General features: G+C 35.4%; 1 protein-coding gene across 2 annotated transcripts in view; it reads right to left on the reverse strand.

Moving 5' to 3' along the window:
• drp2 (dystrophin related protein 2) overlaps positions 1 to 12796 on the reverse strand; it is a 139616-nt gene that overhangs the window by 69063 nt on the left and 57757 nt on the right. The window lies entirely within an intron of this gene.

Genomic DNA, 12796 nt, shown 5'->3' on the forward strand with positions numbered 1-12796 from the left:
TATATACGGCCAGTTCCCAGTACTTTCACTTTGTTGTCTTTAAGCCATTTTGTTACAATATTTGAGGAATGCTTAGGATTGATGCAGTGTCTCTGTGGTCCCAAGATTTTTTTATTTGTATACAATTGTTTGTACAGATGCTTGTGGTACCTTCAGTTGTTTGGAATTGCTCCTAAGGGGGAACTGCACTTGTGGAGGTCCATAATTTGAGGTCTTGGCTGAGTTGCTTGGATTTCAATATCTATCAATATGGTATCAAGGGGCAAAAAGGTACTGTGTCTAAAAGTAGACCCTTTTACAGCCAAAGATGAACTCCCAATTAACTCCTAATTATGAAAACTAGTCAATCAGAAGCTTCTACAAATCAATAGATCAATTTTTGGAATCTTTGGGACTATTGTACTTGATGTACGTGAACTTTTGACTCATTAGAATTCTGAAATAGTGAATTAAAGTTGAAATAAATCCATCTTTTGGATTGACTGGACAAAAGAAATAAATGGTAATATAAAATGTGTGGAGGTGTGAAAAACAGAGAGTGAATATTTTTAACCTAGGTGTATGTAAACTTTTGGCCTCAACTGTATCAGGATGAACCAGGTCATGATGATGTTCCACAAACAGCAAGCTCTAGAGGCTGAACTTCACCGATATATCGCAATATAGGTCAAAATACAGAACGCAGCAATTGTTCTTTCAGCCTAACAGAAGCTCACAGGCCTTTGTCCAAAACACCGCTTACAAGGTCTTGTCCATATTGCCCCAAATTATCCAAAGCAGTGCATTCACTGCATCAGTAGATGCCAAAACACTATCAACAGAGCAAGCAAGAGCAGGATGGCTACAGAAAACAGGCCTGAGACTTTGTTGTGATTAATTCAATGGAGCACACAAACAGTTTGCCCTCCACAGACATGCTATTAGCTGTTCAATGACAGATAATTTTCTGTAGTCAAGCATGCTATACATATGCTTATTTAGGGAGGCATTGCCCTTGTTTTGCTCCCTCAAGAGCAGCATCTAAAATTAGATTCAGTTAGTTGTAGCATTGAATGTCTCTGATTCTGTTTACCTCAGTGTAACGAAGGGCCATTGTTCCAGTACTTGCCCCGTTGTTGCTCCCATCTCATGCAACAAGTGAGCATTATTCATATATACTGTACTCTGCCAGTATATTTTTGCAATATTAGAAATGTTGAGAAATGTTAGAAATTATTTTATTTTAATTTATAATCTAATTTAATCTAAAAGGCCAAAATCTTTATCACTCTAATTAGGCACTTTTAGCATACCATATATTTGTTTTTGTTAATACTAGAACTTTCTGTTAGTGTTTTCTACAACAGTTAGTTATAGTCCACTAATTTGATTAGACCAACTGTGATCCATGAGTGCTGATATGTAGTATAACAGCACTGGGACATTTCACTGTTCGTATCAGTCTGCTTGTCTGCATTTGCTTCATAAAATTCCAGTTCTAGCAATAGTTCTGTACACTAAAACCATTACTACGCTTACTACAGGCTCTCGCTCAATGTGTGCATTGCATTGCAACATGCAATGCTCTATCCAGCTGTGGCTTGTTTGGAAACTATTTTTGTTAACAGAGCAAGCATAAACAAAGAATTTGGCAACCGAAATGTTACTCAGTATTAATTTCTTGTTTACAGCAGTTCCATAAAGTTCCATAGAGATTTAGGTTTCATTATTCAGTTGCTATCCTATATAATTTTGTTTGGTCTGTGCCAATAATAACCATTAAAATTCTTAAATCTGATTGGTCAAAAGGTGCATTATTTTTGTACAACAGTACGGGTCAGACAGTAGTTCTGGCTGTGAAATGAACAATAAGTTTATATTAATATGCTCATTCTAATTACATTATTGTTTCTATAGTAACAGTTCATGTACAGGAACATGTATAGCAAACACTCCACATAATCTAAGACAAATACGAAATGGATTTTTTTTTTTTTAAAAAGTGTTGTTTAATAAAGCAAAACGTATAATCATTGATGTAATGAAGTTTTTTGTTGGGAGACATTTATTTAACATTTATGGAAGGAGTCGTGGGTGTCAGTGCTTTGCAAAGCTTCCCAGCAAAGGAAAGTGTTCCAAAGGACAGAATGAAAAGCCGCATTTTTTGAGAGGGAGAGTGAAAATGAGAGGCTGGTGAGGGAACAACTGTTTATTGTTGCTATAACATAAGTGATTACAGGAACTAACCAGTCTCTCGGATTTAACAATTTAATGACATTAAATCTAACAATGCATTAATAACATTAAATTTAACAATAAACTGTTACAATGTGTGGCATAATAACACACTCTAGACCGTGCGGTTATACAAAAATAATCCCTCCAGCATGGACTGTTTTCGTATAACCGCACAATCTGTTGTGTGTTATTCCTGACATAAATCATAAGAAACTCTTGTTGTTCAAATACATTTGACTAGCAATGCATAAGTCATGAATATGCTGTTGGCACCAATAACTCAACGTTAGAAAAAACTGAAGAATTCTAGCCCTGGAAGTCACGCATTTAGGGGCCTTTTATTTGTATCCATGAATTATATACACTTCAATATTTAAAAAATATTTCTAAATTATGTCAATTATATAATTGTCAAATACTGTATAAATATTTTTTAAAAATACTGTATAATTATTTTGTCAACAAACAACATAATTCCCATTAATTCAAAATCTATTAAGTATTCACAGTCTTTGTTTATAACTGGGCCTTACAAGAATTTTTTATTTAATATTTAAATTTAATACATCTGGTCCAGATCATCAAGCCCCCCACTAGTATCTGAATATAAAAGTCAAGTGCCAGTTTCTATAAAACCCTACACATATTGTAAAACAAGCAATATCAAATTAATAATCAGTTATTTCATTATCAATAAAGATATTGTGTAAATAAAGAGAAAAAAAAACATAACTGTCCATTATACCTTGAAGAAATTACAATGGCCATGTTTATGATTTGTTAGTGTCCTGGTCTTTTGCTTGTAGTTGAAATATCAACAAAGATGAGAGAGATGAAACTGGATTGCAGGCAGTTTTCATATTCTCACGCCATATGCAGATCTGGCTAATGAACACGCAGCATAACCTTCTCATGGCCTGATTTGTAGCAGCTACTGTGATGCAGTGGCAGTACTTCAATTCTACAGAATTTTGAAACCTGTATCAGTTACGCACAAGAGACAACAGCTCAAACAGCTTTCCCAGCCTTTCAAAAGAACCAGCTCCCACTTCTGTACAATATTCTCCGTGTGTGAAATATATCAGTTGACCCTAAGCAAAGGTAATTATCAACTTTTTGGCTGCAAAAGATTTGATGTAATATCTAATCACATCAAATGCACATCTGAACTGAAGAGTTTTTATTGCCATGGAAATGTATCAAATAAAAAGAGTGGGAATAATCTGGAGTACGCAGTGCCACTTAAAAAGCAAACATTAGCCATAAACATAAACTCATAAACTCAACTGCACATAACATCACATAATTCAAACTGCCCCTTTATTATTGCTAATCAAGGTGAAAAGGCAAGGTGAAATGTCTTTGTATGCATTAGCATTACCCTTCACTGGAACTTTAAGGAGCCTATCCCAAACCCTGAAATACAGCCCTAGACCTTTATCCCTTCTTCACCAAACATTATTGTTGGCACTATGCATTCCAGTAGATAGCGTACACCTGGCATCCACCAAACTCAGATTCATCCAACAGACTGCCAGATAATGAAGCGTGATTCATCACACCAGAGAGCATGTTTCCACTGCTCCAGAGTCCAGTGACAGCGTGCTTTACACCACTCCAGCTGACATTTGGCATTGAGCATAGTGATCTTAGGCTTGTGTGCAGCTGCTCAGCATGGAAACGCATTTCATGAAGCTCCTAACACATAGTTCTTCTGCTGATGTTGCTTCCACAGGCAGTTTGAATCTCTGTAGTGAGTGATCCAACAGATGATAGGCAATTTTTACATGCTATGCACTTCAGCACTTGGCAACCCCACTCTGTGAGTTTGAGTGGTCTACCGCTTGGTGGCTGAGCTGTGTTTTCTCCTACACTGTTCCATTTCACAACAATAGCATCTTCAATTGACTGGGGCAGACGTAGCAGGGCAGATGTTTCACAAACTGAGCTGAGCTCCTCAATACGACCCATTTGACTGCCAATGTTTGTCTGTGATGCCCCTGTTAGCAATGAGTGTATAATAATAATTAGCAGTGGTTTTCAGATACTTTTGGCCATATCATGTATGTATGCATTTACAGTTTACATTAAAAAACATCCAGTTTACTAAATCCTCCTGATGTAAAACTAATCCAGGTTAAATAGGGATCACCATTCAGTGATACTCTGGCATAAGCACTATTCAGATGGGATAAGATTTCTGGACATTAGTTTGTTAAGTAATGTTGTCAGAGGATGTCTGTAGTAATTACGATCCTTTTGCACAGGATAAGCGATCTATGTATAAATGACAGACATGGGAGTGCCTTTGCAATGTACACATGGTTCTATGTGTACTAAATATACCAGATATTAATACAACCTCATTGTTTTGACCTTTATAACTGACACTATAATTTTTTATGGTTAAATTATACTTGTAAACAGTAACACTGTCTGTACAGTTATCATTCCCAGCCCTAACTTTAACCTTTACTGTAGTTTATTAATTATAGTATATGTAGTAATTTGTCTACATACATTCACTGTCTACAGGTTGTTAAGTTTTTCATTAAATTATCTCATTTACATTCGATTGGTGCTTTCCTTGTATATACAGTGTATCTTTTACATTTATCTGAAAGAAGTTCCCATTCTCTCAGATAAACCTGCACTCTATTAGGTCAGGGGTGTCCAGTCTTATGCGTAAAGGGCCAGAGTGGGTGCAGGTTTTCATTCTAATCAAGCAGGAGCCACAACTGATTCCACCTGTTTAATCTGTTGATCTTGGCTTTCAATAGACTCAGATGTGGCTTCTGCTTGGTTGGAATGAAAACCTGTACCCTCAACGGCCCTTACTGTATAAGATTGGACACCCCTGATTTAAGTAGACATCTCCATTCCTCTCTTTCTCACTAATTTCATCAAAACAAAGTACATGTTAAAGTTCACAGAAAAGGGATTTATGCATGGCCACTCAGGGCACTCCTAAACAGCTGCTCTGTGGAAAGTGTTTTGATTAAAAAAGCTCTTGCCCTGGTTGCCAATGATCTCTAATGCATGAACACTTGGTCCAGCAAATAGCTAATTACCAGCCACTATTTGGAACTGCAGCTAATGAAGGCTCTATTGTACAGAGACAAGTCTGGGACAAGACATTATTTCCCATTCCTTGTCTAGAGTGCAAAGTAAAGCTCAGACTAAAGCTGTTCATGGCATGGCAGAAACATATTGTACCATTACCAACCCACAACCCCCATATCCATGCACATGCACATGGCATTTCACAGCTGTTACCAGAAATAATGGGGACAATAGTAGTGGAGTAGATTATGACCTGGCCTCATTCAAAAGGTAGGAATCTCATTAAAAGTGAGAAAAAAGCTTTCTGACAGGCTGGATTATGACATTGCTCTCTCTGCCACCCTGTTCTCCAGGGCCACCTTGTCAGCCCTGTCACTTCCTGTTTGCTAAACAAGCCAGTGAGAGGTTTGAGAGGTGGGTCTGGTCCAGTCATAAATTATTAATCCTCCTGCAGAAACATTTGTACAGTCCACCGACCTATGCAAAATGGGCTGATCGAATGTTTTCTCTAACCATTTAAACTTATTTTTACCAAGAAGAGAACAGTTTATTGTGATTGGGACTGACAAGATGATCAAACGAGCAAAGCAAAGGATGATACATGAAACTGCTTTTGCGACTTTGTGCGACTTAATCTATGCTTTCAATAACACTGGTAATCTGGGAGAGAGAATCTTTGAGAATCTCCTTCTCTCTGTGGTCTTTTACCAAACACAACTTCAATCACACATGAACTACTTCTGTTTTAGGTTGATTTTTGGTTTAATTAATTATTTTATTTTTACCTCCTTTTTCTCCCAGTTTTTAATCATTGCCAGGTCCCATCCAGTAGCTACCTCTCCCCAAATCGCACAACAGATACCAACCAGGGAACATGAGTTCTCTATAAATTCAAATTTTATATTAATCATAAGCACTGATCACAAAAAGGGGCATATCCAGATATGAGTCAAATACTTAGAAGATATCACAAATGTGCACTGTGTTAGACATCACAATTATCTATGGACTTGTGCTGCTCAGATAGTTGCGCTGGGTGGCGAAAAGGTTGCCCATAACAGAGGTGTGGCTCAGTCAGTTGCTATTCACACTTTTAACCTTTTTCCTTGCGTTATATCCAGTCAGTGCCACAGGGTCAGACTATTTGACACTGAAATTCATATATCTGACAACATAAATATAGAAAGCCATTGAACGTGATTTGAGGGTAATATTTAAATATATAAACCTGACAAACTTGTCTTTGAATGTTGTCTTGTTCTCAATTGTATATTATCCTATTAATCTAAACTTTACTTTTTTATTATTTTCTACATCATATTGCTACTGATGTATCTTCTGAACTAAATCGGAAGACATTAGTTGCCAACATTGAAAAAAAAAATGATTCAGTAGTTCAGTAAATATGACAAAAACAAGTCTGTGTATTTTACACAAAAAAAAAGCAAATTATTAGAATTACTTAAATGCTTCAAGTTCTGTACTAAATTATTTCATGTAAATATGTGGCTAAAACCCAAAGGGTATATTTTACTTAGTTTCCTGGGATAAATTTACTATTATTTTGCAAGTGCTCCTAAAAATAGAAAAAGGAAGTAATGTTTACTTGAACCAACTGCATAATCAGTGGTGGACAGTAACGAAGTAAATGTAATTCGTTACTGTACTTAAGTAGCTTTTTCGCGTATCTGTACTTTACTGAAGTATTTCCATTTGGGGAGACTTTTTACTTTAACTTCACTACATTTCAAAGTCAAATATCTTACTTTTTACTCAACTACATTTAGCAAAATCAGTCGTTCCTTTGTATTTATGAGAGGATAAAAACTTAACTGGTCGAGCACACGGCAAGCCGCCAATCAGGGTACAGCGCGCACTCTGTTTTGAACTAGTTTTGGTTGCCGCTTGGTGGTATCTACTTAGCGTGAATACAGTTCAGCCTTAGTGCAACAGCATAACATTTTGAGAGTGCCAGTGCCTTCATAAATGATGGAAGAAACTCCTGACTCTAACTTGCCACAACACCCGTGGCCTTATTTGCGCTATTTTTTTGAAGTCGTTGAAAAGAAGAAAGAGTCCTTCATTTTCAGTTGCCTTCTCTGCCTGCCTCGGCCCTGTAAAATTTCTTCTTACAAGAATTCTCCTTCAAATCTAAGGAAACACGTAGAGGTAAGCCATTTTCATTCTGGTGGTCATTTTTAATTGAGTAATCTACCAGTAGCTTGCAGAAAACGGTTTCATTGTGTATGTTAAGTTAGTTGTTTTTACCGAAGTTTGCAGTTGTTGAAGCTGAGTGCTCCAGTATTGTGAAATGACAATCAATCGATGTTAATACTTTATGTTGGAATATAAATTCTATTCTGACCTAGTTTCGAATGCAGCATATGATGCTTAAACAGTTGGCAGGTGGAGTGGAGTGCTCCTTATTAACCGAGATTGTTATTTTTTCAAATGTTCAGCTTCCAAAGACTGTGATCTAAGCCTGTGCTGAAAATATTGTACTATGTTGCTTACATCTATGACTAGAACCACATTATATATATATATATATATACATTAGTTTATATTTATCAAGTTATTTTATTTACCAAGCATCACCAGGTTTTATGTGAAGCAGTACAGGAATTAATGCACAAACACTGACAATCACACATCCAAGCATTACTAAATTGATATAACATTCCGCCTGACTTTGTGGAGAAATGCATGACTGAAAGAGTTTTGTACACATATGCAGCTGTGACTGGCAAGTGTGTTTCTTCTGATACAAAAACTAGTTCCTGTTACAGTAAATCTGATATGGCCAGTTTATATATATGCACAGAGACATTCAGATACAATACAGTAAAAGAAAACCCATGTGAACCTGTGTTTAATACAAGTTTTTATTAAACTTAAACTTGCAACTATGTTACAAATAAACTGAAAACTTAAATTGAAACTGCCTGCTCTGAAATCCTGTTATTTCATTTGATTCTAAAGAAAATTGATTAGCTTCAAGGTTTTGAGCTCATGATAATTTTAATAGACATAAGTGTCTGACTAATTAATATCATTCTATTAATAGATCGGTGTGCTAAGAGTAACATTAGAGTCTTTTCACATATTGTTGATTAAGCAAGAGTCTTGTGACAAAAATGATAAGATATTATAGCCATAATAAATCATAGAACTTTGGATACTTAAGTACATTTGAAGGCAAATACTTTTGTACTTTTACTCAAGTGAAAGTGTAAAGGGAGCACTTTTACTTCTACTGGAGTAATATTTTACCTAGTGTATCTCTACTTTAACTCAAGTACTTGGTTTGTGTACTTCGTCCACCACTGTGCATAATAAAGTGGGGCTGTGGTTTTCAAACTCAATTTGCATATGCATTCAAGGAACTTTAAAATGATTTAATTTTGAGTATTCTGAATGGGTTGTTTTCAATATTTCTTGTTTTGTGCCAGCTTTAAGGCCTAAGGATACATCTGCAATGTAGACTCCATATTAATCTGGATAAATTTGAAAACGCATCTTTTTCTCTGCGCTTTGTCCACACTGAGACACCAGTGAAAATGGAGCTTTTTTAAAAAAATGCATTTTAAAATGAAAATGCAGTTTTCAGATCTATCCGGATTAATGTGGACTTAGCCTAAGGCTATTATGAAAAGTTTTGTAAGATCAAGTGTTTCTGTAAAGTTTTCTTGGTTCACCCTCTTTGTGTTTCTCAGTCAGGTGTATGGTGTGCATGCACATAAATTAGTTAATTAATTATCTTGGGTTCTGACACTTCAGTTTTTTATGAAGGCTGCTGTGACTGCGGTTACTTATTGGCATGCTACTTCTGGTTGGAACCACTGAAGGTGGTAGTGACCGTTAAGTAGCAATGAACACATCTGATGTGTATTTGTTACAGTGTTGAGATTTATGTAGTTCATTTAACTCAGATTTGAGTAACATGTACTTATAAAACAAGACAATTGCTAGTTAAATTTACTTACATTTTTTAGGAGAATAATCCTTGGTGCCATGTTAACCTTACCTTAAATATGATTAGTTAAATTTAATAAGATTTTTTTGTATGGAAATTGTTACCACACTTTTCTTGAGTAAATTTTACTCTAATATTTTTTCAGTGAATTCTTAAAATAGTCTACAATTAGTAAAGCACCAACTCTCCCAATTTGACCTCACAAACCCCTGATTTGGAAAATGCCTTTTCTCACTTTTGTCAGGCGGCAGATACAGACACAGGTGCAGGTAAACAAAAGCTTTATATATTTTTATTTAAGCTTTATTAAGCTTGCAGAACAGGCAAAGGTCAAGCGATGTGCGATCATAAACGGCTTGGTAACAACTGGTACAAGAACACAGAGCGTATATTTATATATATTGACTGCTTGGTATGAGAGTCCTTATATACTGTGTGGCTGTGATTAGTGATTGTGCTCAGGTGTGTGTGTGATCAGTAAGCTGGTGAACATGAGTGTTTCTGTAGTTGTTGGGTGTTGTAGTTCGTGGTGGCCTTATCTGTGGGACGTGTGGTGTTCTAGGTATTGTAGTTGGATGTTGTTTACAGTGTTGACATGACAACTTTCTGTTAGTTTAATGAAAAACATCAGGTCTAATCACCAAAACATCTAAAACTGTTACATGAATATGAGACAAACAACAAACACACAACACTCAGAGAACGTGTGTGATGTTACATATGAAAAAAATATATAGAATAAAAGAGAAACACAGAGAGGTGCGTTCACTGTCAACATCTAGAGCAAGCTGCTTGCATGCCAATACCCAGGAGAGGACTAACACCTCATTCCTCTTATGCAGTTTTTTGAAACACAAACACACTTCAAATTTTGAAGAAAAGGCTGTTCTAAAATCCACTCATAAAAACAGTCTCAGTCTCAGAAATCACAGTAGGCCTGAAGTCCTACTGTGAATGAATCCTGCTCACACACAGGGAGTACATTTTCACTTTCTTCTATCTGTAGAATGGAACAAAGTGCAACAAGTGTTAAAAATGCTGCACCTACATTTGGTAAGTAAATCATAAATCATCTTTTCAATGAATGATGCAAATTTAGTTTTTGTTAGCTCTTACATGGAAAACATACACAATTTAATAAATTCAACTGCTATTGACCCATCTATAAATGATAAACAGTCAGCATGGCTATATTGTACATTGAATTCCTAACTGCATATTTAATTGGTAACGCATACAGCTATGCAAGAAATTCTTTAGGCCTTGAACAAAATCAATGAACGCAAACAGATGGGTGAAATGAACAACATGCTGCTTCTTACATACGTTACATAATAGTCCACTGTATGTATGCAACTTTTTGCAACACCTTCTACATGATGAATATCAACGTTCTGTTACAAACATACGATGCATAACAACATTTTAAAATTTCACTCACTCTGTATGCCACATTCTGCACAAACATAATTTAACCACGCCCACCTCTATCACTATGTTGTTTGAATAGGATCCATAAGGAATAAATAATTTTTCATCTTATTTAAACATAATGGGCCTCATTTATCAAGCTGGATATGAACAGATTTATTTGTAAATCATTCATATGAGTGTTTACACAAGAAATTTGGTATTCATGAAAATTGTGTAAATTCTGAAAAAACTGTTTGGATTCTGCTCTTGCTCCTGAGTGTGTGTAAAATTTATGCATAAGAAGACTAAATAATGTGAACCTCAACTTGATCAACTTCAAATCATATACGCTGAATGGATTACCACACTTTTATATATGGAATATACTGTGGATGTTAATTTGCTTATTTTTATTATGTTTGCAGTATTTATCAGGTGCCCTTATCTGAGCGACTTGAAGAAGTGCTTTGTAGTCTCTATTAAAAACACATCCTCAAGCTAGGTAATGCTAGTCTCTGACCTAGTGAACTAGTATGAGAATGTCTTTCTGATAGAGACTTTAAATATCAGAGATAAATACTAGATTTAATAAATCTATTAAAATCAGTGATCATTTGACCTAATGATATCAAACCAACGAGACTTATATTTGGAAATATAAATTTTGTTTATTTTACATCTTTTTATATATTTATGTTACTTTTGAATAAATGTGCTTTAAAAGGCAAATAAATAAAGAAATAAACCAATTAAAGTCAGTGACGTTTTGACCTAATGATAGGGAGTTTCAAAGATAGAGAAAAGAGTCCCTTATATATTACAAGGTTTATTCTTGGAAATAATACATTATTCTATATCATTTTTAACATTAATCAAAATTAATAAATCATTTATGTCACACACATAGAAATACGGGAATACTATAGTAGCATTTCCTAATAATACTAGTTATGTTTAAATAAGAGGTAAATTATTTATTACATATGGATCTTACTTAAACAGCGTAGTGGTAGAGGTGGGCGTGGTCAAATTAAGTTGATGCAGAATATAGCATTTGAGAGAGTGTTTGAGTGAATGTTTGATACATTGCTGTGCAACTTATGCTTCTGACAGAACGTTGATATGCATCATAAAGAAGGTTGCAAATAAATATACATGTGAAAATGTTTCTGTCGGACTGGGTTGCATAGAGTGACACACCACCATCATTGCACAAGTTGAGGAGTGCATCAGCTTCTTATATCAGTAAGAATGCCCTTTTGGTTAGAGAATATGAGGTAAAGAAAAAGCGAGACAGAGCCACAGCTGACATTTCAGCAGACAAAGTTAATTCACGGCATGTCCTGGAGCACTGACAAAATGCCCTATTACTCACTAACTGTCAGGCTGACAATAGCAGCATTTTGAATACAGACAGAAGATCTCTGTTTGAGTTATTCTCCACTGATGTTTACACTGACAGTGGTGCATGATGATAATAAGGATGCATGATAAGGTAGCAATATTTCAAACCTAAAATGTCTTAGCAGAACCTTTTGAGCTGTTAATTAAATGAGTGTTGACTACTAAATCAATCTGAAGTGCTTGAGTAGGAGAAAGAATAAATATTATGTTTTAGCCAACCGTAATAACGTATTAAGAAGGATTTCATTATTGTTAATTATGTATTAGTTACATATGCAGTAGCGACGGAATGAAAATCACAGTACTTCTTACAGACACTTATTCTTGTTACACATCTTTTTGTAACAAAATATACTCACATGCATTAACACACAAACACTGTTCTGTAGTTCTGAATGCAGCATAAAAATAGATTCTTTCACCTCAGATCTACAGAGAGTCAAATGTCACACATTGGTAGCACATTATGCAATACTCCGCATACACTGCACATTCTCATTGTGGAAACATATGGGCTCTATTTAAAAAATAGTTCTTACCATTTCTTTTTGCTCAGTTTATTGCAGACCCTTGGTGTAGTGTAAAACAGGATAATTACTTCTGTATGTTCCTGTGCAATAGCTGCAAAATGCTGCAAAATTAGAAAAAAAGAACCTAAAGTGTATTAGTAAGGTGTTGCACCACCAGAACAGCTTCAATTCATCTTGGCACAGATTCTACAAG

The sequence above is a fragment of the Pangasianodon hypophthalmus genome, chromosome 7 (genome assembly GCF_027358585.1).
Source record: "Pangasianodon hypophthalmus isolate fPanHyp1 chromosome 7, fPanHyp1.pri, whole genome shotgun sequence".
NCBI lineage: Eukaryota > Metazoa > Chordata > Actinopteri > Siluriformes > Pangasiidae > Pangasianodon > Pangasianodon hypophthalmus.